The following is an 8671-nucleotide window of genomic DNA, read 5'->3' as shown; positions in this document are numbered from 1 at the left end:
AACGTATCACTTTGCGCGACGAAACAATATATTGGTCGCGCAAAGTTTTTAAAAAAAATTCCCATTTTCGGTGCCCGCCAAATTTTTTCAGTTTTGCGCGACGAATTTCTGGTCGCCCAAACTTTTGTGCGACCAAAATATTCCCGCGTCCCATTTTTGGTGCCCGCCAAATTTTTAGAGTATACTTTGCGCGACGAATATTTATATATTGGTCGCGCAAAGTCGAAATTTTAAAAAAAAAAATCCCATTTTTGATGCCCGCCAAATTTTTAGAATATATACTTTGCGCAACGAATAATTATATATTGGTCGCGCAAAGTCGAAATTTTTTTTAAAAAATCCCATTTTTGGTGCCCGCCAAATTTTTAGAATATATACTTTGCGCGACGAATATTTATATATTGGTCGCGCAAAGTCGAAATTTTTTTATTATTTTAAAAATCCCATTTTTGGTGCCCGCCAAATTTTTAGAGTATACTTTGCGCGACGAATATTTATATATTGGTCGCGCAAAGTCGAAATTTTTTATATAAAAAAATTCCCATTTTTGGTACACGCCCAAATTTTGAGAGTATACTTTGCGCGACGAAATACCAATTGGTCGCGCAAAGTCTTAAAAAATATTTAAAGCTAGTAATAAATACATATACTATTCAATTTCTTAAGTGTTATACGTACAAAATAAATAAATTTAAAGCTACTCAACGATCCAACCGTCAAACTTGTTTGTTATACTTCGAGATCATATACTCCAAAATTCAGAAAAAATAAACATTAAGAGATCAATTAATGGGACAAAACATTTCGACGGTTATAAACGAAAAATCATGATTTAACGGTTATTTCAACCCTGATTTTGATGATTTTTTACAGCTACACTCCTTGACCCTGTATGAATACAATGATTGCAATTGATCGTCAATTTAAAATATTTACACTAGTAGATACCACAAAATCGTATGTTATATTTAATAAAAGTATAAATAAACTCTTATTTGTTAGTGAATATATTGTTTTCATGGCATACGCATTCTACGAAACTAGTTTCAACGATCCAACCGTCAAATTTGTTTGTTTACACTTCGAGATCGTATACGCCAAAAATCGGAAAAAATAAACATTCAGAGATTAAGTAATAGGACAAAACTTTTCGACGGTTATAAACGAAAAATCACGATTCAACGGTTATTTCAACTCTAATTTTCATGATTTTTTACAACTACACTCCTTGACCCTATATGAATACAATGATTGCATTCGATCGTCAATTTAAAATATTTACACTAGTAGATACCACAAAATCTTATGTTATATTTAATAAAAGTATAAATAAACTCTTATTTGTTAGTGAATATATTGTTTTCATGGCATACGCATTCTACGAAACTAGTTTCAACGATCCAACCGTCAAATTTGTTTGTTTACACTTCGAGATCATATACGCCAAAAATCGGAAAAAATAAACATTCAGAGATTAAGTAATAGGATAAAACTTTTCGACGGTTATAAACGAAAAATCACGATTTAACGGTTATTTCAACTCTGATTTTCATAATTTTTTACAGCTACACTCCTTGACCCTATATGAATACAATGAACCACTTCGATCGTCAATTTAAAATATTTACACAAGTGGATACCACAAAATCTTATGTTATATTTAACAAAAGTATAAATAAACTCTTAATTGTTAGTGAATATATTGTTTTAATAGCATATGTATTCTATGAAACCAGTTTCAACGATCCAACCGTCAAACTTGTTTGTTTATACTTCGAGATCGTATACCCCAAAAATCGGAAAAAATAAACATTCAGAGATCACGTAATGGGACAAAACTTTTCGATGGTTATAAACAAAAATCACGATTAAACAGTTATTTTAACTCCGATTTTGATGATTTTTTACAGCTACATTCCTTGACCCTATATGAATATAATGAACCAATTTGATCGTCAATTTAAAATATATATTTTCTAACAAAAACCCAATCCGAACTACAATAATATATTTTTCTAACAAAATAATTTTTTTTATTTATTTATTTTTGTATAGACTTTGCGAGACGAAGATTATTATTTCGTCGCGCAAAGTCATCCAATTTTTTTTTTTTTACTTTTTTATTTAATTTTAGTAAAGACTTTGCGAGACGAAGATTATTATTTCGTCGCGCAAAGGCATCCAAAATTTTTTAAAAATAATTATTTTTTTATTTATTTTTGTAAATACTTTGCGAGACGAATCACTATTCGTCGCGCAAAACTCTGTGCACCGAATTCTAATATTCGTCGCGCAAAGTTACTTTTCGCAACGATTCTTTGCCGTCGCGCAAAGTTTTGTCGCGCAAAGTGACTTTGTGCGACGATTGTTTTTCATTGCACAAAATTGAGTCGCTTAAGACTTTGAGCGACGATGATTTGTATTTGTCGCGCAAAGTCACTTTGCGCGAAGAATTTTGTTTGGTCGCGCAAGGGTTTTTTTTTAGTAGTGCTTGTTATATAGGTTTCCCCTTCCCATCTATAAAAAAAAAATGTTAAATAAGAATATGCACTCATAAATATAGTATTTACATATAATATGTATAATTTCAACTAAAATACTCAAAATTTTATATATGTATTGTAACATAATAAAGTACTAAATGAGGTTCTTATTCTAGTAAACACGAGGGTTTACAAGATTAAGGACCGGTATTACAATAGTTTGGATATGATGGTACCATAACATTGTAAGAGGATCCCAAAACTTATAAGTTACAAGATTTGGGTAGAGCGATTTGTTAGAAATATGCCCTTAAAGCCAACTAATTATGTGATAGTTAGAGTTAAGGACATCTTTGATAAAAGACATATTATATTATCAATGGGCAAGAAAGGTTGTTTTATACATTAAATCATCCTATATTATCTTTCAATATGTAGAACAACCATAGTTCAAGGAATACACAAGTTTATATGAGAGTTATGTAATGAGATTGTATACATGGGAGACTTCTCACCATCCCTAAATCCTGAATATGTTCCTGGTCATAGGAATATTGATTGGGCGTCAATATTCCATAACGACAAGTACACACAGTATCGTCTCTATACGTAGGGAATGGCAAGGTCTCAAGTCATTAAGTGTGGAGACACATCAATATGTGTGTAGGTGCTTGTAGAAGAACAAGTACACTGAACGTGATCCAAGATATGAGTTACAACATGAAAGTCTTTACTCACATGTCAAGCTGGAACTCATAAATTACAATGGTGTGTAAACTAATCCTTAGACCTGAGGCATCATAGATGTTTTGTGGCTATGTTGTTAATCTTTGAGGGCATTATACGGTCATGCTGAATTAGGCATAGCTTAAAGGTGCTCATCGAGATTCTCAATAGAGTCATGGAAGCAAATGAATGTACAATAAGGAATCTCTACTCTCAATAAAGGAGATAGAATACTCCAAGATATAATTGGTCAAATCTCTGCTTAGAGTAGTGGATAATACTTGGAAGAAGAAGTCTTCAAATCTTACCAGGATAATCATATAAAAGGAATGATTCACATTAGGATATTGACAATCGGATTCTATGATCTAATAATATGAATAAAGAGTAATTTACACAAGAGAAGGATTCAATTGCATGATCATTCCAATTTGAATAGGTTCTTTCACAACGTCTCATTTAGCTCGGATAATCGTGACTTGCTGCTAGGCGACAACCATGGTTTGTGGATGTCCTAAAAGGTTTCAATTAACCTTTATTAATATGAAGAATCTAATTGTGGAATTTAATTCGCATATCATCTCTGAGGAGTTGAGTCAACCCACTACCTTGCTAAAGGGAACCTACGGATCTGCACACCTAAGAAATAAAATGAGAAGACACAAGTCAATGGTTGATAATCAAATGTCAAAGTCAATGGTCAAAAGTCAACATTTTGACTCGAGCAATTGACCAAAGTCAAATAATTTGACCGGGTCAATTAAGTAAGACTATAATTATAATTTAATAGTTAAATTATAATTAAAAGATTAATTATGGAATTAACGTTGACATATAGAAATATTGAATTAGGCTTTTAAATATGATTTAAAAGGAAAGGGACAAAATAGCCCAAAAGGCTATTGGGCCCAAGGGATAAGTAGCATAAGATGACATGACTCATGGACCAAATGGAGCCCCAATACCCACCCCTTGCCTTTTTGTGTTGTCCTATATAAGCTAAGTGTTGGAGCAAACCTAGCTAGGGTTTTTGGGTTTAGATATTTATAAAAATACCCAATCCTAGACATGTATTTATAAAAATACCCAAGCACTATTTAAACATAGAAACATACCCAAAATCAACCCCACAATCAACAATTGTATATTTTTTGGGTGTGTTTATAAATGGGTTTTGAGTGTGTGTAATGATGGGTTTTGGGTATGTTTATAAAGTGTTTTCGGTGTTGGGTATTTTTATAATTTATGCCCCCATTTTGGGTATTTTAGTGAAACTTCCTTTTTGGTTTCCTACTTTGGTTGATGAGTGATAATCTTTTTATCTCATCTTCCATAAACCAAAAATTGGTCAAATCAAGAAGTAGACTAGCATCCATACTTATTGATCGCATTCTCTTCATCTCTAGGATCATTTGGTGTGGTGAGGTAGAGGACTCCAATCTTAGAGCCTTAAGGTGAATGAGTCAAAATCAAGAGAAACAAAAGGCATTTCCAATAATGGTGTTCATTCTTGAGAAATAAAGAAAATATCATAAAGGATAAAGATCTATTCCCTTTTTCCTTTTTCTATTTGTGTTCAAAGAGACTAGGCTAAGATACTTGGTTTAAAATGAAAAAGGTTTAGCTCAACTAGGATAAACAAAATGAATCCGCCATTTAGAATGTTTTTATTGTATAGGTTGTGGCTAAAGTTCATTTCCTAAGCATTAGATGCATGTTTCCTTCAAGTGGTATCAAGAGCCAAGGTCTAGTCTCTTTAAGCCTTTTATTTTGGTTATTGGTTTTAATATGGGCTTGTTTTCAAACTTATGTGATATATGTGTTAGATTTTCTTTTTCATGTCACTTATTCATAGGATATAGGATATAGGATGAATGAGTAGGAGTATGAAAAGAAAAATCAAGAGATGACACCAATGGGGGTGGCGGCAAGGACGGGCTTTTTGGGTCTTATGTGTATCCATGTTTGAAATGTTTACATGGTTGTGTTAGTCTTGAAATTCTAAGCATGGTTATGATTTTGGCATGAATTTAGGATTTTTGTGTGATTTATGAAGAGTCATAAAGATTTGAAAAAGGTTCTTGAAATGTTCTTGGTGTTCATGATATGTTCATAGGAGTTCTTGTCAAGCATGCTTTTTGATCTTATCTGATACTTGACATTTGTATGTTGAATGTTAGTCAAAAACATTTTATGACATCCTATGACATTTTTATATAGTATATAGTTTTTGTCCCCTAAAGTTTTAAAAAGAAACCAATGAAAATGAAGATTTTTTTTGGGTACAAAAGATGGTACCACCTTGTAGTAGTGATTATGAATTATACAAAACCTGATATAGCATATTCAATGAGTCGGCTGAGTAGGTATACTAGCAATCTTGGACGTGATCATTGGGATGCCTTAATTAGAGTGTTAAGGTATTTAAAATACACTTTGAATCATGGATTGCTTTATACTAAATATCCTCCAGTATTGGAAGGATATAGTGATGCTAACTGGATTTTTGACAATACTGAAATTAAATCCACAAGTGAGTATGTGTTTATATTAGGAGGAGAAGCAATTTCTTGGAAATCTTCTAAGCAAACTTGCATAGCCCGATCAACAATGAAATCAGAATTTATTGCCTTAAACAAGGCAGGAGAAGAAGCAGAATGACTGAGGAATTTTTTAGAAGATATTCCAATTCGGCATACAAAATGGGAATAACTTGGCAAATAGAACACTTGCGCGTGTATTAATCAGTTTGTGGTCACTAAATTTGCTTCTCCCTCCCTCAGACCCTGTCAGACCTACTAGTCAATGCTACTTTCTTTTGAACTTTGATGAAAAATTGAAATCGAATACATGCATATGCCTGAAGACAAGAACACAAATTATTAATCATAATATCCTTCTCATCTGATTAGGAAGTCAAATCTGATTAGAAATCTAATCTAGTGGAAGACACTAGCTAGTAGTAAAATACAATTTTCTTTTGAAAAACAAACTAAAACAGCATTTTGGGTAATTTCGTAATGATTATTTAACTAAAATTATTTGGTTTATTTTGTAGGGTTCAAATCATACAAGTTTTTCTCTTATACAGATGTTTAGACCTGTGTTAATATCACGGTAAACAAGGAGAAAAGAACGATAATAACATCTAGATTTTTGCATATGAGAAAATCTGATATATCGTACTATGCTATATATGTGACAAGACAACATGCGTAAATTACGCTATTGAGAGTTGTATTGTTTTTCATACAAGCAAAATCAAAGATTTTGAACTTCTCCAGTACAGAATATAAGTAAAATACAAAATCCTATAATATTACAAAGTAATTTAATATAATACAATTCAATCCAATCCAGCGTATCAAACCACATTTAATAATAAAGTACACAAATCATATACTTACTTTGCATGTGTATATTAATCAGTTTTGTGATCATGAATTTATATACTCTACTTGTCTCTCAGACAAATTTGAAAATGATATATACATAAGACATGCATGCAGACAAGGCCCACAAATAACCACGTCATCTCTGTTGTCGTCACCGTTTTCAATTCGTCAAAACAGACGTCATATCTATTATAAGTCTCCACATTCTCTCCCTCTTACATGTATTGTCCCACAATAATTTCACTTAATTCAGCCGAGCCCACTCATAAACACCCAGTATTGTCTTCAGACTGAAAAAACAAAAAAAAACCACCCAATATTTCCCGACAACTCCACGCTCTGCCGCGCGCCTCCACTACCGCAACAACCGCCATGGTTACACATGGACTCAACAAATGGGCGATCTCAAAGAATCTAATTGGCAAGCGCTAACTCTCAAAGTCAAAGTCATGGTGATGGTACTGTGACATCGGGCTGCCACCTTTAATATGCATACTCGTTTTTATAACTCAAATCAAAGTATATTTACGAAGTTTCCTCGACCGGAAGATTTGAAAATTATTTTCTTAAAAGAATATCACAAAAGATAAAAATTCTGATTACTATGATTATTCACAATCAAAGCTTAATTTCTTTTTGGTTACAAAGAATTCCAAGCATAAACCTTTACATGACAACAAACTATCATGACAACTTCCCCACATCTCAAAAGCATTTTACTAAAATATATAGGAAAAACATGACTAAACCTATGCATAAGATTACAATAATACTATGTGCACCGACTTATTTACCAGTTTAACTTAGCGTATATATATGTATTTTACCTCAATAACAGAAGTTCCTATGCACGAGAACTTTGTGTTGCATTTTATGATTTGGCTGAGATGGGTATATCAAATTTGTAGGTCGATATCCTTGTCTCATAGGCCGTCAGTATATATAATCAAATCCAATTTGGCATATCCAACGAGATTTAACTAGACAAATCATTCATTATGCATGTGTATTCTATTGAACTACTTGTCCCTCTGACCACATCTGACCTATCCATATATGTCGTGTTCTATTGAACTGGATGAGCACAAAGACAAGAACGGCCACCCTAAATATAAAACATACACTATGATACAGCTTAATGCAATCGTGGAATCATAGATTTTTCAGTATGACCATGACACCATCATGTGTTTTTTTTTTTACTAATGTTATATTCTAGGTCCCTAATATAACGTGTACATTATCCACTTATATTATAATATAACATGTAGATTAATAACACCACGTAAGTATATGATGGTCACTAAAAAAAAGGGTTAAAATGAAATACAGCTTAATGAAATTTAGTATTACAGTTAAATCTTCAGCATACCAAATGGAAATAACTGGGCAAATGTAGATGACTTGCATGTGTGTGTAAATCAGTTTGTGGTCACTAAATTTACCTGTCGTTGTGACCATGTCTACTTGTGCATGCTATGTGCTTTCGCTACAAAAATTTTGGACAATAGTAACCTGTTTTTGGGTGAGTATTGGTACTTTTTTTTTTTTTTTTTTTTTTTTTGCGAAATAGTAGAAATTTAATTGAAAAACGGGGCACAAACCAAGAATACAATAGTAAGAACATAACCCCATAAAGAGGTTCTTGTAATATAGAGACTAAAACAACAAAGCCAACTAAGCACCAGTATTACAAGATAGTTAGAAAACAAATATACAACTTGAAGCCCAACTAACAGGGAGTTACACATTAGGAGGACCCACATCCCTGCAACAACCAGTGCTTTAAGAAGATCAAGACATAGAACAATCTCTCTAACTTCATGGGATAGGAAATACCCTAAGAGTGGAGAGCATAATCACTTTGACTTCTACTAGGACGTTCCAAAGAATAACACATCTCCTAATCTCCACTTGACCCCAAGCACAATAAAAGTAGATCCATCAAAATCAACAGCTCCACCTGAGATCTACACGAGATCTACTGCAAAAGCAGCAGATCTAGCAACATCTTCCAATCACTAGCCCCAAAAGACGACACAAACCCTAAAGAAAAAGGGAAGAAAC

This window comes from Prunus avium, chromosome 1, assembly GCF_965620075.1.
Source record: "Prunus avium chromosome 1, drPruAviu1.hap1.1, whole genome shotgun sequence".
NCBI classification, from domain to species: Eukaryota; Viridiplantae; Streptophyta; class Magnoliopsida; order Rosales; family Rosaceae; genus Prunus; species Prunus avium.
This window is presented reverse-complemented; position numbering follows the sequence as displayed.